We start from the raw sequence: 21,581 nt of genomic DNA on the forward strand, positions 1-21,581 counted from the left end.
TATGGCTAGATGTTGGGGAATAATACAGTGGCAGAGTGTTTGCCTTGCATGCATAAAGGCCTGGATTCAATTCCTAGTACCATGGAAAAAATGATTATCTAAAAATTAAAAGTAAAGTATTGATAGAATTAAGGAAACAAGAATAAAAGATTGAGGGACTTCCCCAAAACACTATTATCACCTTTCAAACATGTAGGACAAGGACAAAGACTGACACAGTTGAATCCAGATGAAAGCTGTACATATAAGAGACATAGACCTTGATAGAGAAACTCGGCTACTGTCTAAACCACAGCAAGACAGGCGAGGAGGAGATTAATGTTCTGACTTTTCTCAGTCTTCTGTTTTGATCACACTCAATTGGAAGTCAAGACAGTTTGGAAGACCATAGGACATAGAAGGCAATATGATTGGACACAGAGAAATCTGAAACTAGACTAGGAAGAGAAATTGGAGAAGCACAAACTTTTAATCCATAGTCTTAACTAGTATGCCTGTTATTTTAATTAGAGTTCTCTAGAGTAAAAGAATTTATAGAATGAATTTATATACATATGTATGTAGAAGGGGCGTTTTTAAGAGCAATGTACAGGCTGCAGTACAGCTAATGTAACAATGTCTGGCTATGAACAGAAATTCCAAGAATCAAAGAGTTGCTCAGTCCATGAGGCTGGATGTCTTCGCTGGTTCAGTAGATGGCCACAATCCCAAAGTAGGCTCTAATGCCAGTGAAGGAGTAGATTCGTTAGCAAGGTGAGGGAAAGCAGGCAAAGAGCAAAGTCTTCTTTCTTTCATGGCCTTCTATAGGCTTCCTGCAGAAGACGTAGCCCAGATTAAAGGTGTGTCTACCTGACTCAAGATCCAGATTTGAAGTGAATCCCCCTCCTTCAAGTTAAGCAAAAGTCCCTCACTGATGTGCCCTCCATTTTTGGACGTTAGGTAGTAACAGATATATTCAAGTTGACGACCAAAAATAGCCATCGCACCTCTTGAGAGTAAACCAGCTGTTGAGAGTAAACCAGCTGTTAAGCTTTTCTCCTGCATGTTTACACAAAGCAAAATGCCTCAACTGTCTCAAAAGCAGCAGTCTTTTCTCTGAAATTTGTGACCTTCACTGTACAAAGTGCAGGACTAGCTTACCTCAGAGTTCCCATTGGGTAGAATGTGAGTCAAAGTAGTACCTCCGGCTTTCTCCTCAATCCTTCATATACAGCAATCCTGGGATCCTCCTTTTGCTCTGTGTTCTAATTCAAAGAATTCTTTATTTCTAAATCAGGACATAGTTTCCTCTCCCATGTCCCAGAGGTTTCTGCCATATCTGAGTGGGTTAAAATAACAACAACAATAACATTTTAGTAAAAGCATTCTCTCCACAAAGAACTCTCACATCACCTAAGGAAATATGTGTTCTTTAGCATTGCATTTTTGTGTATACAGTTTGACATAATACTTACAAAAAAGATGATTCATCAAATAGAAGCCATTGTTAGCAGTAGCATTGTCTCTTTGCTTAAACCAGGATAAACAGAAAGTTTTCAGCGACTGTGTTGGATAGAAACGCAAAAGATACCTGTATAAAGCCACAGAAACAATGCTTCCGAGAGAATAGTTGTAGAGGAATTTTAATCCAGCAACATGGCTGCTCTGGCAAGGGATCACATCCAAAGACCTACTAGGTCTGTGAGATCCAGCTGCAATGCAGATATGCCACACACCTTTAATATAAAACAATGACCTCTAATTGAGGGGCAGACAAAGTGACAAATTAGAGAAAGATTTGACAGAGTCAGAGATAGGGTATCTTCTACTTTACAAGACAGACAGAGAGAAAGACTAATTAACAGTGCAGAGAGAGGGAGAGAGGAAGAGAGTTCCTGCAGACAATACAATAGAGTTTGGGAGTACAATACAGTTCAGTGCAGTTCAGTTCATAGGGTTCAGAGCCATTTTTTTCAAGCATAGCAATTTAGTAAAAAGAGGACAGGAGCCAATTTGAATCCATCAGCTTGGAGAGAAGTTTGAGCCAGAACAGCTGAGTTGAATGAGCCAGCCAGAGTGCAGAAAGAACTAGAAAGGAGGAGATTATTCAGCATTAAGTCATGGAGGCTGAAAACATTCTAGGCCTAGATTAGCATACAGAGGCTGAAGTTGAAGCTTCAAGCAAGGTCGAGGCTTACAAAAGTTTAGATTGCATGGAGGCTAGAATCATCCAGACCTAGGCTTAGGGATAGTTACATAGAAACACTCTGGGCTCAACCCAAGCCATGTTTTGTAAAGCTTTCATCTTATACCCTCATCTGAGGAAATAAAGACAACATATGACAGAACATACTGTCAAACTTCATAGAAGATAGACAGCTACATTTGACATATAAGGTGTCTCAGCTCAGCTTCTCCACCTTGACTTTTGTCAGTATTATTTGGAGTACTCTTCTCTAGAATAACTCTCCTAGGCACCTTCAGACACAGGGAGGTTTCTGTCTTGACAGCTCACAGATGTTCCTCTTTTCCCAAGACATGTCCTGATATATATTATTTTTCACAATGTTGAATTTCATGCTATGAGAATTATGTTCTTGGCTTTGGGTTAGCATGATATAAGAAACTTGAATAACTGTGACCAATTGAAGGATTATCTTTTGGGTTTTGGTTTTGGGTTGTTTTTTTTCTTTTTTTTTTAATTTTTAAACAGACATTTCTGACATTGCCCATAAGTCTCCTACTCTTTCAGACATTTGTCTAAACTAATATGCACTTCAGTGTTCTAATCACAGCAAGCTCAACCTTGTTTTCATTGCTTCATTTTCAAATGATGCTATAATCTATCAAATACATTACACTGAGAATATATCTGAAGCAGCAGAAATCTGGTTATAGGTTTTTAATTGATGTTATATGTGTTTTTGAGACAAGGCCTCATATAGCCCAGGATTAAACCCACTCTATTGACCAGGATGATCTTGAACGTCTGATCTTCCTGTCTCTAATTCCTAACAGTTGAATTATAGCCAAATGCCATCTACTACCATGTCCAGTGTGTTCAGCACTGGATCTCAAACCCAGGGGATTTGTATATGCTAGGCAAGCACTCTGCCAACTGAGCAACAACCCTAGCCTATCTTTAACTTCCTATAATATATGTGTTAAGTATGTGTGTTTTGACATATGTAACAAAATGACTGTACCCAAGTTAGCATGTCTATGACCTTCCATAGCTATGATTTCCCCCTTATGTTATTAAGTCTTCATCAATTTTTTTTTTTTTTTTTTTTGCTTCAGATGGTAAACTTTGATGCAAACTCAATAGGTAAAAGTAATTGGGACGTCGGAAGAGGGAGAAATTGGTAACAGGACAGGAGCCTACCACAGAGGGACTCTGAAAGGTTCTACCCAGCAGAGTCTTTCAAAGCAGATGTTGAAACTCATAGCCAAACTGTGGGCAGAGTGCGGGGAATCTTATGAAAGAAAGGGGAGATAGAAAGACTTGGAGGGGACAGGAGCTCCACAAGGAGAACAACAGAACCAAAATATCTGGGCCCAGGAGCCTTTTCTGAGTCTGATACTCCAACCAAAGATCATGCATGGAGATAACCTAGAACTCCTGCACAGATGTAGCCCATGGCAGCTCAGCGTTCAAGTGGGTTTCCTAGTAATGGGAACTGTCTCTGACATGAACTCAGTGGCTGACTCTTTGATCACCTCCCCCTCATGGGGGAGCAGCCTTACCAGGTCACAGAGGAAGACAATGCAGCCAGTCCTGATGAGGCCTGATAGGTTAGGGTCAGAGGGAAGGGGAGGAGGACCTCCCCTATCAGTGGACTTCGGGAGAGGCATGGAGGAAGATGAGTGAGGGTGGGTGGGATTGTGGGATTGGGAGGGATTGAGGAAGGGGACTACAGCTGGGATATAAAGTGAATAAACTGGGTTTACATGGAAGGGGCCAAGATGGCGGCACCGGGAGAACACTGTGTCTGAGAAGCGGGACAACACACTCCTTGCAGCGACCAGGAGACTGAACTCTGGGCCCTAAAACAACAGCGATTGATCGTGTTTCCCAGGTGAGGGGAGGCTCCCACGGCGTGGGAATCGGTCGGGTCCACTCTCAGCTGCCCAGCCAAAACCCGGAAGAGAACCCGGCTAACGCAGGCTTTGGGTCTCTGGGCTGGTGCCGCAAGCCTGCTTGTGCCGATCACTTTCCCAGGCTGATCGGTGGGCACAAGGGTGCCTGGGGGGAAGGAAAGTTGCCAGACTGATCACGGGTCACCCAGTCTTTCCCTGGAAGGTCTCTCTGACCACGGCGGGTACCTGCCGCCATCACAACTGAGCTCCTGCTGCGCACGGATTGCTGCTGCGCAGCTGCACGCCCAGCTCAAAATCCCTACTCCCTCTTGGGAGGAGGCAGGAGGCGTCCAGCAGAATCTGCCACAGACCACATTGTCAGTACCCCAACCCGAGATCGGGGCTGAGAAAACCCAGTCCTTTCGGGCACTCCCCCAAACGCCGCCATCACCCTGCTGCAGCGGAGAAAGAGGTGCACAGCGGCTTCACAGTGCCAGAGCTCCAGTGCTGCCGGCTGCTCCTAGCAAACAAACATTCTACACATCCTGAGATTATCCTGGGTGCAGCACAATAAGGTCTAGCAAAAGTTCTATCACCGGCGGCCCCCCCCCCCCGACCCCTGGCAGAGAAACGCCGGCTCAGGGCTCAGGATCCGACTGAGAAGCCCCAAAACCTGATGGCACTCCCCTGAGAGCACCTCCTAGCTTGCCCTAGCAGAGGGGAAGGTCAGAGGGGAAGGACAGAGAGGCAGCCTGCCAAGGACACAGCACCCTCTCTCCAGCTCACCCAGCGGCCCCTAGCAGAGAAACCCAAGCTCTGGATCTGAGGACACTCAACCCTACCCGATACTCTCTTGGGATCAGCAAACATAGATTCTACCGCTAGGCTGCTTCTGGCAGAGAGATCTGAGCCCGGGATCTGGGATTGAGTACACTCATCCTAACTCTTTCCCGAGCCACCCAAGGACCAGTCAACATAACCCATCCTGGCAGAGGGAAAGGACAAAGAGGCAGCACACTGGAAAGGTGGACACCGAGTCCTGCGGCCACAGTGTCACAGAGCTGACTGTTAGCCTACCCGTGCACTTCCGCAGCAGGACCAAAACAGAGAGTAGTGAGCAAGGGGAACCCCTGTGCATTCCAACTGGTCCTGCAAAAGAGAGTGAGTGAGCCTTCTAGGGAGAGATTGCCCCAGACCCAGGGCCTCTCCACAGAAGCAACCAGACGAGATCCCTGCCACCCACACCCCTAGTGTGGGCATCATAGGGATTCTTGGGATAGCGACCCCAACATTGAAGCCTCTGCCTTGCGGGTCCACCAGGGTAATCCAGGCAAACAATCCCTGGATCTCAGTCAGAACTGTGTAATAGTGGCTTGCAGGCAACTGCAATAGTCAGAGAATCCGCGCATGCACACTGCACCCACTAAAAGCGCACGCGAATAGCACCAGCATCACATTCCTTACTTAGGCAAAACTGAAACCACAGTGCACACTCCCAAAGCAGTGAACCTCTCTCATCTTCCTGAAAAAACAGTCCAGAAAACAGAAAGAGACGATCATAGCCCAAACTACAATCTCGAGGAACAACCAGTGAGGATTATAAATAACCAGTGGCTAGAGGCAGACGTAAGAACACTCCCAACAAAAATCAGGACATAATGACCTCACCAGCAACCCCACAAAACAATGGACACTTCAATTCACTAGATATACAAGAAAACGACCTCAAAACTGTGTTTCTCCAGCTATTAGAAGCCCATAAAGATGAAATGAACAAAGCCCTCAGAGAAATAACCAAAGAAATCGAGACTAACCAAGAGGAAACAAATCGTGCTCTCAGAGAAATGACCACGAAAATTGAGGCAAACAGAGAAGAAATGCACAAAGCTCTCAAAGAAATGTCCACACAAATGAAGGCAAATAAAGAAGAATAAACAAAGCTCTCATAGAAATACAGGCAATTATACCCAAAGAAGTAGAGGCACAATTAGTGATACATAGAGAGGAAACAGACAAAAAAATAGAAGCTATCATTGAAAAGCAGGAGTCCACATTCAAACAGATGAAGGAAGTGGTGCAAGACATGAAAACAAAATTAGAATCAATAAAGAAAACATAAATAGAGAAAAACCAGGAGCTGCTGAACATAGAGAAAAGACCAAGAACTACAAAGGTAAGCATCACCAACAGAATACAAGAGATGGAAGAAAGAATCTCAGGAGCCGAAGATACACTTGCGGAAATTGACACATCTCTCAAAGAAAAAATAAAATCAGAAAAGTTCCAAACACAAAACATCCAAGAAATCAAGGACACCATGAAAAGACAAAACCTAAGAATAATAAGAGTAGAAGAAAAAGAAGATATCAGGCTCAAAGGTCTGGAAAATATTTTCAAGAAAATTATAGAAGAAAACTTTCCCAACTTAAAGAAGGAGATGGCCATAAACATACAAGAGGCCTACAGAACACCAAGTAGACTAGACCAGAAAAGAAATTCTTCACGTCACATCATAGTCAAAACACTGAACCTACAAAACAAAGAAAAAATTCTAAAAGCAGCAAGGGAAAAAGGCCAAGTAACATATGAAGGTAGACCTATCAGAATCACACCAGATTTCTCAACAGAAACTATGAAAGCCAGAAGGGCCTGGACAGAAATCATACAGTCCTTAAGGGACCACAGATTCCAACCCAGACTACTATACCCAGCAAAACTTTCAATCAACATAGACGAAGAATTCAAGATATTCCAAGACAAAACCAAATTTAAACAATATCTACATAGTAACCCAGCTCTACAGAAGTTACTAGAAGGGAAACTCCAAACCAAAGAAAACAACTACATCGAAGGAAACAGAGGAAATAGATAACTACACAACAACAACAACAACAAAAAAAGAAGACAAGCAATGAAACTCAGTGACACCACCAACCCCACATCTAAAGTAAGTAACAATTGTTGGTCACTAGTTTCTATCAACATCAATGGACTCAACTCCCCAATTAAAAGACACAGACTAACAGAATGGTTGCGGAAACAGGATCCATCATTCTGTTGCATCCAAGAAACACACCTATGCAACAAAGATAAACACTACCTCAAAGTAAAGGGCTGGAAAAATGTCTTTCAAGCAAATGGTCCCAGAAAACAAGCAGGAGTAGCAATCCTAATATCTAATAAAATAGACTTTCAACCCAAGTTAATCAAAAAAGATGAGGACGGCCACTATATTCTCATCAAAGGAAAAATCCACCAAGAGGACATCACAATTTTGAATATCTATGCCCCAAATACAAGAGCACCTACATTCGTAAATGAAACAATATTAAGCTTAAATCACACATTGATCCTAAAACCCTAATAGTGGGAGACTTCAACACTCCACTCTCACCAAGGGACAGATCAACTAGACAGAAAACAAATAGGGAAATAAAAACACTTACAGAGACCCTAAATCAAATGGACCTAATAGACGTCTACAGATCTTTTCATCCAAACTCAAAAGAGTATACCTTCTTTTCAGCACCGCATGGAACCTTCTCCAAAATAGACCATATAGTTGGTCATAAAGCAAGCCTCAACAGATACAAAAAGATTGAAATAATCCCTTGTATACTATCTGACCACCATGGACTTAAGCTGGACCTCAACAACAACAGAAATAACAAACAGCCTACACGCACATGGAAACTGAACAACTTGTTACTCAATGACAGCTGGGTTAAGGAAGAAATAAAGAAAGAAATTAAAGACTTCCTAGAATTCAATGAAAATGAAGGCACAACATACCCAAATTTATGGGACACATTGAAAGCAGTGCTCAGGGGAAAATTTATAGCACTAAGTGCCTGCAAGAAGAAATTCGTAACATCACATACAAACAACTTAATGGCCCAACTGAAAACCCTAGAAAAAAATGAAGCAGATACACCCAAGAGGAGCAGATGGCTGGAAATAATCAAACTCAGGGCTGAAATCAATCAATTAGAAACAAATAAAACTATTCAAAGAATCAATGAAACAAAAAGCTGGTTCTTTGAGAAAATCAACAAGATAGACAAACCCTTAGCCAAACTAACTAAAAAGCAGAGAGATTCTATCCAAATCAACAAAATCAGAGATGAAAAGGGTGACATAACTACAGACACAGAGGAAATTCAAACAATCATTAGGTCATACTACAAAAGCCTCTATGCCACAAAATTTGAAAACGTAAATGAAATGGACAATTTTCTTGATAGATTCCATCTTCCAACATTAAGTCAAGATCAGGTAGAAAGACTGAACAGCCCTATATCCCCCAAGGAAATTGAAGCAGTCATTCACAGTCTCCCCTCCAAAAAAAGCCCTGGGCCAGATGGTTTCAGCGTGGAATTCTACCAGACCTTCAAAGAAGTGCTCACACCAATTCTCCTCAAACTATTCCGCAAAATAGAAACAGAAGGTACATTACCAAACTCATTCTATGAAGCAACAGTCACCCTGATACCTAAACCACACAAAGACCCAACAAAAAAAGAGAACTTCAGACCTATCTCTCTTATGAACATTGATGCAAAAAATACTCAATAAAATACTTGCAAACCGAATCCAAGAACACATCAAAAATATCATCCACCATGACCAAGTAGGCTTCATCCCAGGCATGCAAGGGTGGTTCAACATACGGAAATCCATCAATGTAATCCACCACATAAACAAACTGAAGGAGAAAAACCACATGATCATCTCCTTAGATGCTGAAAAAGCATTTGACAAAGTCCAACACCCATTCATGTTTAAAGTCTTGGAGAGATCAGGAATACAAGGCACATATTTACATAGTAAAGGCAATATACAGCAAGCCTATAGCCAACATCAAACTCAATGGAGAGAAACTTAAATCAATCCCACTGAAATCAGGGACAAGACAAGGCTGCCCACTCTTTCCCTACCTCTTCAACATAGTACTTGAAGTCCTAGCCAGAGCAATAAGACAACTAAAGGAGATCAAGGGGATACAAATCGGAAAGGAAGAGGTCAAAGTGTCACTATTCGCAGATGATATGATAGTATATATGAGCGACCCCAAAAATTCAACCAGAGAACTCCTCCAGCTGATAAACACCTTCAGCAAAGTGGCAGGATACAAAATCAACTCAAAAAAATCAGAAGCCCTCCTGTATACCAAAGACAAAAGGGCCGAGAAAGAAATTAGGGAAACAACACCCTTCACAATAGCCACTAATAACATAAAGTACTTTGGGGTGACACTAACCAAGCAAGTGAAAGACCTGTTTGAGAAAAACTTCAAGTCTCTGAAGAAAGAAATTGAAGAAGATCTCAGAAGATGGAAAGATCTCCCATGCTCATGGATTGGTAGGATTAACATTGTGAAAATGGACATCCTGCCAAAAGCAATCTACAGATTCAATGCAATTCCCATCAAAATACCAACTCAATTCTTTACTGACCTTGAAAAAAAGATTCTCAGCTTCATATGGAGAAACAAAAAACCCAGAATCTCCAAAACAATCCTGTACAACAACAGATCATCTGGAGGTATCTTCATCCCCGATCTCAAGTTGTACTACAGAGCAATAGTAATAAAAACTGCATGGTATTGGCATAAAAACAGAAAGGAGGATCAATGGAACCGCATAGAAGACCCAGAAATAAACCCACACACCTATGAATACTCGATTTTTGACAAAGAAGCCAAAACCATTCAATGGAAAAAAGACAGCATCTTCAACAAATGGTGCTGGTCCAACTGGATGTCCACATGCAGAAAAATAAAAATAGATCCATATTTATCATCCTGCATAAAACTAAAGTCCAAGTGGATCAAAGACCTCAACATAAAACCAGATACGCTAAATCTGTTAGAAGAAAAAGTAGGGAACAGCCTAGAACTCATTGGCACAGGAGACAACTTCCTGAACAGAACACCAACAGCACAGGCTCTAAGAGCAACAATCAATAAATGGGACCTCATGAAACTGAAAAGCTTCTGTAAAGCAAAGGACACCGTCATCAAAACAAAACGCCTGCCTACAGATTGGGAAAGAATCTTCACTAACCCTTTATCTGACAGAGGACTAATATCGAGTATATACAAAGAACTAAAGAAGCTGAAAAGCAGCAAACCAAGTAATCCAATTAAAAAATGGGGAAGAGAGCTAAACAGAGAATTCTCGACAGAGGAATATCGAATGGCAGAGAAACACTTAAAGAAATGTTCATCCTCATTAGCCATCAGGGAAATGCAAATCAAAATGACCCTGAGATATCACCTTACACCCATCAGAATGGCCAAGATGAAAAACTTAAGGGACAACACATGCTGGAGAGGTTGTGGAGAAAAGGGAACCCTCCTCCATTGCTGGTGGGAATGTAAACTGATACAACCACTCTGGAAATCTATCTGGCGCTTTCTAAGACAATTAGGAATAGTGCTTCCTCAAGACCCAGCTATACCACTGCTAGGTATATACCCAAAGTTTGCTCAAGTACACAAAAGGGGTATTTGCTCAACCATGTTTATAGCAGCATTATTTGTAATAGCCAGAACCTGGAAACAACCCAGATGTCCATCAACGGAGGAATGGATACAGAAATTGTGGTATTTTTACACAATGGAATACTACTCAGCAATCAAAAAGGAGGAAATCATGAAATTTGCAGGCAAATGGTGGGACCTAGAAAAGATCATCCTGAGTGAAATATTCCAGAAGGAGAAAGACAAACACGGTATATACTCACTTATATAGACCTATAAGATATAATAAACATAATGAAATCTGTACACCTAAAAAAGATAATCAAGAGAGCGGACATGGGGTAAGATGATCAATCCTCATTTAGAAAGACAGACGGGATGCGCATTGAACATATGACAGGAGTCTACTGAGCACATTTGAAAGACTCTAACTAGCAGTGTTTTCAAAGCAAAGACTCATGACCAAATCTTTGGCAGAGTGCAGGGAATCATAAGAAAGAAGGGGAGTTAGTCTGATGGGGAAAGGATAGGAGCTCCACAAGGACCAAATATATCTGGGCACAGGGTCTTTTCTGAGACTGACATGCAACCAAGGACCATGTATGGATGTAATCTAGAACCTCTGCTCAGATGTAGCCTGTGGTAGCTCAGTAACCAATTGGTTTCCCATAGTGAGGGGAACAAGGACTATTTCTAACAGGAACTCAATGACTGGCTCTTTGGCCTCCCCACCCCCAAGGGAGGAGCAGTCCTGTTAGGCCACAGAGGAGAGCTTTGCAGCCAGTCCTGAAGATACCTGATAAAACAGGATCAGATGAATGGGAAGGAGGTCCCCCCTATTAGTGGACTTGGCAAGGGGCACGGTGGAGAGGAGGGAGGGAGGGAGGTACTAGGAGGGAATGAGGGATCGGGACACGGCTGGGATACAGAATTAATAAAATGTAACTGATAAGAAAAAAATAAAATTCAAAAAAAAACAATAAAGTGAATAAACTGTAATTAATAAAATAAACTAATTAATTAAAAAATAATCATGGTGGTTTAACACGGCGTGTTGTCAATCTGTTTTAAAATACAATCATCATTGTATCATTGTAATAAAATCTCATTTTAACAAAAGAAATACATTTACATATTAATTTCATAAATGTTGAGAAATATAAATTAATCTCATGTTTTATATATAAGTCTGAGGTCGTAGGGAAGAAAAAGATTATTTGTGCAGAAAATCTACACTCTTTGTAGGCAAAACAATACTGTATGTTGTCTTATCCTATATAACAATTCAACAATCCTTTAACTCATTCTGTTGAAAATACATAAAAATACTGATGGTAAGTATAATTTTAAAAATTATATATTTGGTTCTAACCAATAAGCATAGTCCCAGCTATCAAACTAACAAAATAATCAATAAAGGACTAAAAATTAAAAAAAAATCAGAATTTGTATCAATTTAAAAAAATGTAATTGGTAATGACAATAGGACTATGAATTGAAGCTAAAACCAGAGGTAAGATGTCCTGAAATTAGTGACCAATGTTTACTGTGGAAAAATAAATATTTCTATCCCTGTAAGAATTTTCACAGAGCTATCTTAAAATAATTCGTGGACCTGTGCCTCTCTTGCCACCTCATACTGTCATGTGTCTGCTCTGTCATATCTACTAAACTCTATCTGACCTGCCTCCAATGTGCCTCTGCTTAAATGGAATTTCTCTGTCACTGCTCATACACAAACCTGACGAGGAGAGAAGAAGAGTTAATATCCCAAGAGGTCACTCCAGTGAGACAGAAAATGAGAGCTGAACATTTCTACTGAACTCTTAGCTGGCCTATAGTGGGATGGAACTGCAGTTATCTACAGAATTTATCAGCATCTTTCATGTCACTAGGTTTTGGCTCCACAGCTTCCTTCCTAATGAGTCATTATTTTCCACTTAGGCTCCCTTAATTCCTGTGCAAAGTGAATTGCCTACACAGAAGCCTTAATCTCAGGCTCAGCTTTATAGAGGTATCATGCCCAATAGTTTGCTAATTTTACCCAGCTATCTCTTTAATCTTGTATAATTTGTTCTACAGAAACCAGAGTAATCTTCAGAGTTAAGAATTCACAGTATGGCATATCCAGATCAAAATCTTCAAGTAGCTTTCATCACACTTAGAATATATATATATATATAAAATTTAAAGTCTTCTCATGGAAGTACTAAGCATGCTTCAGCCCAGTTAACTTAGAACATGTGAGGGTAGTAGAAATGTCCAGAGACAAAAACTAAGCCCTTCAACAACCTCTTACATTCTGTATGATCTGGTCATCATCCAGCATTTTTTAATCTTCTGTGTCCATTCACCACCATGTGGCATTACTCTACATTTTTGTACCTCATTTAACAGGCCTTCTACCCTATTTGAATGCATGCTCTACAACAACAGGGGTTTTCTATCCTATGTGCCACTATTTCCCCAGTGACAAGTTCAGAAATTTCCACTAAGCAGGTATCCAAAAATATTATTTAAATAGGCAGTGGCCACTGCACTTTTAATTACGCACATGGTTATAAGGCTGAACTAACATTGTATTAGGTAGGAAGAAGGAACTTTGTCAGCTTCTTTGCTTGAGGGGCTTTGTGATATGTTTATCCTAAAACTGATGAAAATGTGACATAGCTGACTAAAATGTGATAATCTTAGAGAAGATTTAAAAAAAGAAAAGAAAGGCCATTTATTTTAGTCAAAACAGTTAAGACTAGATTTGCCCAGAGATATTTAACATTATAACAATAGGCTTAAAGCTATTAAAGAAAAAAGAAAAATCAGGGGGTGTTATTGAAATGCTTGCAGGCAAAATCACTCCGTTGTGTGTCTCTAGATGGTACAGCTCCAAATCTCCTATTCTTTCTTTGAAATGACTCTTTTTAGTGTGAGTTATATAAAGAGGCTCCTCAGGAATGCAGCTACCACAGGATAGCCAGAATACACGTCACCACAAAGAAAAGAGCAATCTGCCTCCCATCTAAATCAGCATTCCCCTTGACCTAGCAAAGGAAATCCCATAGAGTGTAAGTGCAGAAAGGTCCTCAAAAAGAACAGAATGTTAGAGAAAAGTCTCCCGTGGAGGTACTAAAATTAAGACTGTCCAACAACCCAGGAAGACAGTTACATGTTTTCAGCAATGATCAAGGTAGTCTGTTCTCACATTTAGTCCAAATCTGCCACCGGTTAACTATATGAACCTGAGCGAGTCATTTAACATTTAATTTAGATTTTCTTATATTGTTAAAATCCATCACACTGCCCCATACAAAGAAAGTGCCCAACCAATGGGTGTTAAATTAGTAGTAGGAGAGGCATAATTTGTAACGTTCAAATGGATGGTCCAACTTTTAGCAAGAATCATTCTGAATTATTTCCTTACTCTGCTAGCATCTTATTCGTGTTTCATGGCTATATTATCATATTGTTTTCATATTCAATATGACTGTCATAGGTGGGACACTGAATACTGGCACTTGAACCTAGACTTCACTCATGCTAGGATGTTGACCTTTCTTTTTACTTTTGAGGCATAGTCTCAAAAAGTTTCCTAAGCTAAACATGAGCGCCATGCTGTGTGCCAGGTTGGTTTTGAACGTATAATCTTCCTGCTTCCGCTTCTCAAGTAGCTGGGTCTATAGACATGAACCCTTGGGCCCAGGTGGAGATATTTCACTGACTTCAAATTAGAAACAGACTATGCTTACTCACAGGAATTATTATTTGGGCACTATAGAAGAACTGTTGTGCATAAGGCCAATACTATGACAACACATTGATGCCAAAATCACTGTAAAACTAAAGATAGTTTGCTGCTGAATGTGAAGACCTAACCACTTGTATTTAGGCAACTTAATTCTTATATGGGGGATGGGAAGACACAAGGCCTGATATTGCCAAGCTAGCCTCAAACTCTCCACATAGCTAAGGGTGAATTTGAACTCCTAATCTTACTGCCTCTGCCTTCTAAATGTTTGGGTTATTCACATATATCTACATGCCCAGTTTATATAATTCTGAAGACTGACCCCAGGGCTCAGTCATGTTGAGTAAGCATTTTACATACTGAACTATATCCCCAATCACTGGACAAATTAATGCTTTTTTTAAGCCTCAGTATGTATGGTAAAATGAAGGCATTTGAGTAGCTCATAGTATCTCATAGTAAAACAAATAACCAGTGTATGACTTCAATAAACCTAAAGCTTTCAGAGCTATATTAAAGGATATTTTTTTTGGGGGGGGGGCGGAAGCTTGTTTGCTGGTCCTGATTAAAGAAAGAAAGACTATGTTATCAGAATACAGCAGCTCATCTCAAAATTTAACATTCATGACTGTGTTAGTTAGGTTTCCTATTGCTGTAAAGAGACAGCATGAACACAGCAGTGCTTAAAAAGAAATCGTATAACTGGGACTGGCTTCCAGGTTCAGAAGTTTAGTCCATTACTGCCATGTCAGGAAGCATGGTGGTATGCAAACAGATATGGTACTAGAAAAGGAGTTGAGATTTCTACATCCAGGCCAGCAGACAGCAGGAAGAGAATGCTACCCTGGGACTAGCTTGAACATTTGATATCTTAAAACCCACCCCCAGTGATACACTTCCTCCAACAATGCCACATCCATTCTAATGAAGCCACAATCCTTATAAGCCTATGGCTGCCATTTTCTTTCAAACCACCAAAGTCTGTAAAAATCGCTCAGTAGGTAAAGACACCGGCTACCAATCCTAACTACTTGAGTTAAAGCCTCAAACCAACATGGCATGAAGAGAGAATCAATTCCTGTAAGCTCTCCTCTTATAGCTACACATTCACCATGGTACATGTGTACAACACACACACATGCACCCGGGCATGTGCGCGCGCGCGCGCGCGCACACACACACACACACACACAAGTAAACGAAATGAGAAAACAAAGAAACTTATGAGAATGTCCATTTGGTAAGATAATGGTCTAGATACTGCTTCCATGTAACTCAGTGAAAGATAAGGAAGAAGATAACAAACAAACAACCAAAACAACAAGAACAACAAAAACCATGCCTTATTTCAAAGAGAGGAAAAGATTGAGAGATGCACAGGTGTGATTAGACAGTTAAAAAAATGGGGAGGAAAAAAAAAGGGAAGTGCACACAAAAGAAGAAAGCCATAAGGAAAGCAACACCAGTTGGGCTGATCTCCAACAGGGGCAAGAGAAGCAGAAGCATAAAATAAAAATTAAAAAATAAAAATCTCTTTTATCTTCTCTTTGTGATACTGAGAATTGTGTTCTCAAGAGTAAGCTGAACACTAAAAAGATCATCAAACAAAACTGGAAAAGATTTCCAGACCAACAGACACACAAATCACAAGAAATACGAAAGCCAACACGACTCCTCCAAAAGACCATCTCTCTTCAATGACTGTGTTCAAAGATATCGAAATGGGGAAGATGTCAGCTGAAGATCTCAAGAGCTAACTAGCAAAAATGATCAGTGGTCCCAAAAGGGATACAAACAAGCAGACAAATGAATCAAAGAGTCAATGTGGGACCTTAGAGGAAATTCAGAAACAAAGAGGAGGAAAGCTAGCAAAATGAAAATGGTCTGCAACAAGGAGACCAAGTTTACAATTCCCTAAGGTAGAAAAAAAAGTGAAATTAAAAACAAAAGTCATAGAAAATCTCTGCAATGAAATTATAGCAGTAAAAATCCACAAATCTAGAAAAAGAGATGAATATAAAAACACGGGAGGAATTTAGAAGTCCAAATAGACAAAAGAAAAACTTCTCCACATTATCCTATACTCAAGATACCAAAAATACAAAGCAGCAACAACAAAACCAACAAAAAAATCAAAAGAAAGAATGAAAGAAGAGAATGGCATCCTATGACTTCAACCCTTAGTCAGAATCTCCAGAGCCTGCCCATCCACCTGCCTTCCAGCCATGCCATCCACCCTGATACCTGGGAATTGCATGGTTTTCTGGAACCTAGACCCCAAGTAGGGAGCTCCTGAGCCTACTTGCCACCTCATCCACCAAGGTGTCCTGGGACTGCATTGCCTCCTCTGCTTTGGAACTAAGTGGTAACTACCAGTCCAGCCTCCACCCTATACACCTGGACCTGAGGACAGCATGACAACTTACATTCTGCATTCAAAAAACACTTTCTATGTCTGATGTTACCCAAGACCCTGACACTTAAGGACCACCAAAAATCTAGTGAGTCCTTCACAAACTTCTGAAGATCAGCAGCAAGAATCTTCTAACACTGCAGGAGTTTATTTCCTGGCCTCAGAAGTTGCATCTATCCTTCGGTGATACGAGACCCACTTCTGACACCTGATGCACACACTAACACAGAGTTGCACAAGTGCTATTCACCTATCTTACAACCTCACAAGTTGGGGCAACAGCCAACAAAGATTCAAACACCCACTCAGTAAAAGTGAGGCCAGATAGAAATACAAGGAAACATTACCAAGAACCTAACTCCAGATGCCTATGTCTGGTCACAAAACCACAAACAACATGAATAAGTAAGACAGTATCTCTCCTCTAGAAATTAGTATACCCATTATAATTGTCCCCAAGAGGCACAAGATAATTATTTCAAAATAACAAGTGTAAATTTGTTCAAGAAACTCAAAGAGGAGATTCATAAGTTACAGAATAAAAAAGGCAAAATAAGAAAAGCCAAACTGAAAAAAAAAACTTGAAATGAAAAACTCAATCTGCAAAATAAAAAAATCTAATGTAAAGCCTTACCAAAATAATGGACCAAGTTAAATAAAGAAGATAAAGGTTTGAAGACAAGGTATAAGAGTTGATCAGTCGGTCAAAAATAAAATAAAATAAAATAAAATAAAATAAAATAAAATAAAATAAAATAAAATAAAATAAAATAAAATAAAATAAAATAAAATAAAATAAACAAATATAAAAACAACCAGAAATGGGTCACAGAGAAACCTGAAACTATATATAAGATTTTATATATATATCAAAAGAATATAAGAAGTAACAAAGGCCAAAGGCATAGACAGTATTTTCAACAAAATTGTAGAGGAAAAATTTCCAGCTCTATTGAAAAAAAAAAAAAAATGCCTACCAAGTGAGAAAAATCTTAGAGAACAAATAGGAAAGGGGGAAAAAGTGAAAAAAAAAAAAAAAACCAGCACATCACTAATGTACAAAACAAAGAAAGCATATTAAAAGCAACAAGAGAGAAAGGCTGAGCCACACATGAAAGGCAGGCCTGTAATAATGATAGCTGACTTTCCAATGGAGACTTTCCAATGGAGAGCCAGGATGGACGTTAGGCAATTCTCAGAGATAACAGGCACTATCCCAGACTATTGTACTCAGCAAAACTATCAGTTGCAATTGAAGAAGAAAAAAAAAAAAAAGGTTTCCATAATAAAAATAGAAAAGGAATTTATGACCATTAAGCTAGCTCTACAGAAGATACTGGAAAAAATAGTTCAGTCTAAAAAGAAAGTTAGCACATCCAAGGAGTCACAATGACTCCAGAAGAGTCAAAAAAAAAAGGTTAAGAAAACACCACACACACATACACTCATGTATAAACATACACACACACAATCCCAAAATTAATAAACATTGTTAAATAATAACACTCAATACTAATGGTCTTAATTCCCCCAATAAACTAACACAGACTAAAAGATTTAATTAGAAAATAGGCTCCCTCTTTCTGCTCCTTCTAAGAAACAGGCTTCACAATCAATGATAAACATCACTTTAGAATTTATAAGAGTATTTCTATCAAAATAGAACAGAAACAAGTAGGAATAAGTATCTAATATCTGAAAAATAGACTATACATCAAAGTAGTCAGAAATGATAAAGGATACCTTATATTTATTGAAGAAAAAAATCTATCAAGAGGATATTACAGTTCTAAACATACATGCATCAAATACAGAAAAGGCACCTGATTTTATAAAATAAATACTATTATAATCTAAACAGGCTGACCCTAGGACAATAGTAGTCAGGGACTTCAGTATCTTACTTTCACCAGTAGACAGGTCACCGAAACAAAGACGAAACAGAGAAACTCTGTAGCCAAATGACATCATAAATCAAATGAATCTATCAACATCTACAGAATAGTTCACCCAGATACTAAAGAATTCATTTTTTTTTCCTCAAAATCCAATGGAACTTTCTCCAAAATCAACCCCATATTAAGCCACAAAGCAAGTGTCAACAAATACAGAAAAACTGAAATACATCCAGCATTCTATCTGACCACAAAGGAAGAAAGGTGGAATAAGGGTGGATAAGCAGCAAAAGAAAAGCTCATGGAAACTAAAAAAAAAAAAAAAAAAAAAATACTACTAGATGCAAATAAAGTCAGTGTTGAAATTAAAAACAAAAAATTTCTCAAACTGAATTAAAATAGAAATACAGCACACCAAAATCTATGGGACATAATGGAAGCTGTCCTAAAAAGAATTTACAGCAATATATGCCTGAATTTGAGCGATCCTACATTAATAACTTAATAACATAACTTAATACTTTAAACCAGATTCCAAAACATTTAGACAGGAAGAGAAAATGAAAGTAATGGCTAAAATTAATTAAACAGAAACAAACAAAACACAGAGAAACAAAGAAATGAAGAGTTTGCTCATTGAAAATATTAACAGTATTAACAAACATTTAGCCAAGTTAACCGAAAGGAAAAGAAAAAAAGCCAAAATTAATAAGACCAGAGTTGGTGAAGACCATTCCCAATGTGTAGGCTGTCATTTTGTTCTGATGACGGTGTCCTTTGCTTTTCAGAAGCTTTTCAGTTTCATGAGGTCCCATTTATTGATTGATGATCTTAGAGCCTGTGCTGTTGGTGTTCTGTTCAGGAATTTGTCTCCTGCGTCAATGAGTTCAAGGCTTTTCCTCACTTTTTCTTCTAACAGATTTGGTGTGTCTGGTTTTATGTTGAGGCCTTTGATCTACTTGAACTTTAGTTTTGTGCAAGCTGATAAATATGGATCTATTTGTATTTTTATACATGTAGACATCCAGTTAGACCAGTACCATTTGTTGATGATGCTCTCTTTCACCATCCCTATATCTGACAGAGGGCTAATATCCAGAATATATAAAGAACACAAGAATTTAAAAAGCAACAAATCAAGTAATCCAATTAAAAAATGGGGTACAGAGCTAAACAGAGATTTCTCAATAGAGGAATAACAAATGACAGAGAAACACTTAAAAAATGTTCAATATCCTTAGTCATCAGGGAAATGCAAATCAAAATGACCCTGATATCTCACCTTACACCCATCAGAATGGCTAAGATCAAAAACTCAAGTGAGAACACATGCTGGAGAGGATGTGGAGAAAGGGGAATTCTCCTCCATTTCTGGTGGAGATGTAAACTTGTACAACCACTTTGGAAATCAATCTGGCACTATCTCAAGATCCAGCTATACCACTAATAGGCAAATATCCAAAATTTGCTCAAGTACACAGGAACATTTGCTCACCCATATTTGTAACAGCTTTACTTGTAATAGCCTGAATCTGGAAACAACCCAAATGAACCTCAACTGAGGAATGGATTCAGAAATTGTGGTTCATCTACACAATGGAATACTACTCAGCAATCAAAAACAAGAAAATCCTGAAATTTTCATGCAAATGGTGGGAACTAGAAAAGATCATCCTGAGTGAAGTATCCCAGAAGCAGAAAGACACACATGATATATACTCACTTATAAGCAGACATTAGACATATAATAAAGGATAAACATACTTTAATCTGTACATCTAAAGAAGCTAAGCAAAAAGGAGGACCCTGGGTAAGATGATCAATCCTCATTCAGAAAGGCAAATGGGATGGACATCAGAAGAGGGAGAAAACAGGGAATAGGACAAGAGCCTACCACAGAGGGCCCCTGAAAGACTCTACCCAGCAGGGTATCAAAGCAGATGCTGAGACTCATAGCCAACCTTTGGGCAGAGTGCAGGGAATCTTATGAAAGAAGGGAAAGATAGAAAGACCTAGAGAGGACAGGAGCTCCACAAGGAGCACAACAGAACCAAAATATCTGGGCCCAGGGGTCTTTTTGAGACTGATACTCCAACCCAGGACCATGCATAGAGATAACCTAGAACCCCTGCACAGATGTAGCCCATGGCAGCTCAGTGTCCAAGTGGGTTTCCTAGTAAGGAAAACAGGGACTGTCTCTGACATAAACTCAGTGGCCTGCTCTTTGATCACTTCCCCCTGAGGAGGGAGCAGCCTTACCAAGCCACAGAGGAGGATAATGCAGCCAGTCCTGATGAGCCTGATAGGCTAGGGTCAGATAGAAGGGGAGGAAGACCTCTCCATCAGTGGACTTAGAGAGGGGCATGAGAGGTGATGAGGGAGAGTGAAGTTAGGAGGGAATGAGGGAGGGGGCAACAGCTGGGATACCAAGTATATAAATTGTAATTAATAAAAATTTTTTTAGAAAATCAGAGAAGTTAAGTGTAAACATTACAATAGACATAAGGTGATTCATACAATACATATTTGAATAGCTAACACAAATAAATGAATTTCTAGATATATGTGACATACAAAGTTTAAAAAAAGATGAAGTATTTAAGTAGATCCAAGACAACTAGTGACTAGAAGCAGTAATTAAAAATCTCCCAACAAAAAATAAGTCTGGGACAGATGAATACAGTGCACAGTTCTATCAGACTTTCAAAAAACACCAATAATCCTCAATTTATTCTATACAATAGAAAAGGAAGGAACACTTCCAAATTCTTTTTATAAAGCCAGTATTATCCTGATAACCAAACCAGACAAAAATAAAACAAAAAATCAAATCAAATTACAAGTAAATCTCTCTGATTGAACCTAGATTAAAAAAAAAAACTTCTCAAAAAAATGCTTCCAAACTTAACTAAAGGTCATATCAAAAGATAATTAACTATGATCAAATCAGCTTCATCCAGGAGATTCAGGGGCAGTTCAATATACATA

At 39.3% G+C, this 21,581-nt stretch overlaps 1 long non-coding RNA gene across 1 annotated transcript in view; it reads right to left on the reverse strand.

Annotated features, from left to right (window-relative positions):
• Positions 1-316: 316 nt before the first annotated feature.
• The window catches only part of LOC129674814 (uncharacterized), a 47,146-nt gene continuing 25,881 nt past the window's right edge, over positions 317-21,581 (reverse strand). The window contains exons 2-3 of the long non-coding RNA XR_008719849.1: positions 1,141-1,318; positions 317-812 (exon numbers count right to left, since the gene is read on the reverse strand). This is a non-coding gene — a long non-coding RNA (uncharacterized LOC129674814). The remainder of the gene's footprint in view (positions 813-1,140; positions 1,319-21,581) is intronic.

The sequence above is a fragment of the Psammomys obesus genome, unplaced genomic scaffold (assembly GCF_907164565.1).
Source record: "Psammomys obesus unplaced genomic scaffold, mPsaObe1.curated_primary_1811, whole genome shotgun sequence".
Taxonomy (NCBI): domain Eukaryota; kingdom Metazoa; phylum Chordata; class Mammalia; order Rodentia; family Muridae; genus Psammomys; species Psammomys obesus.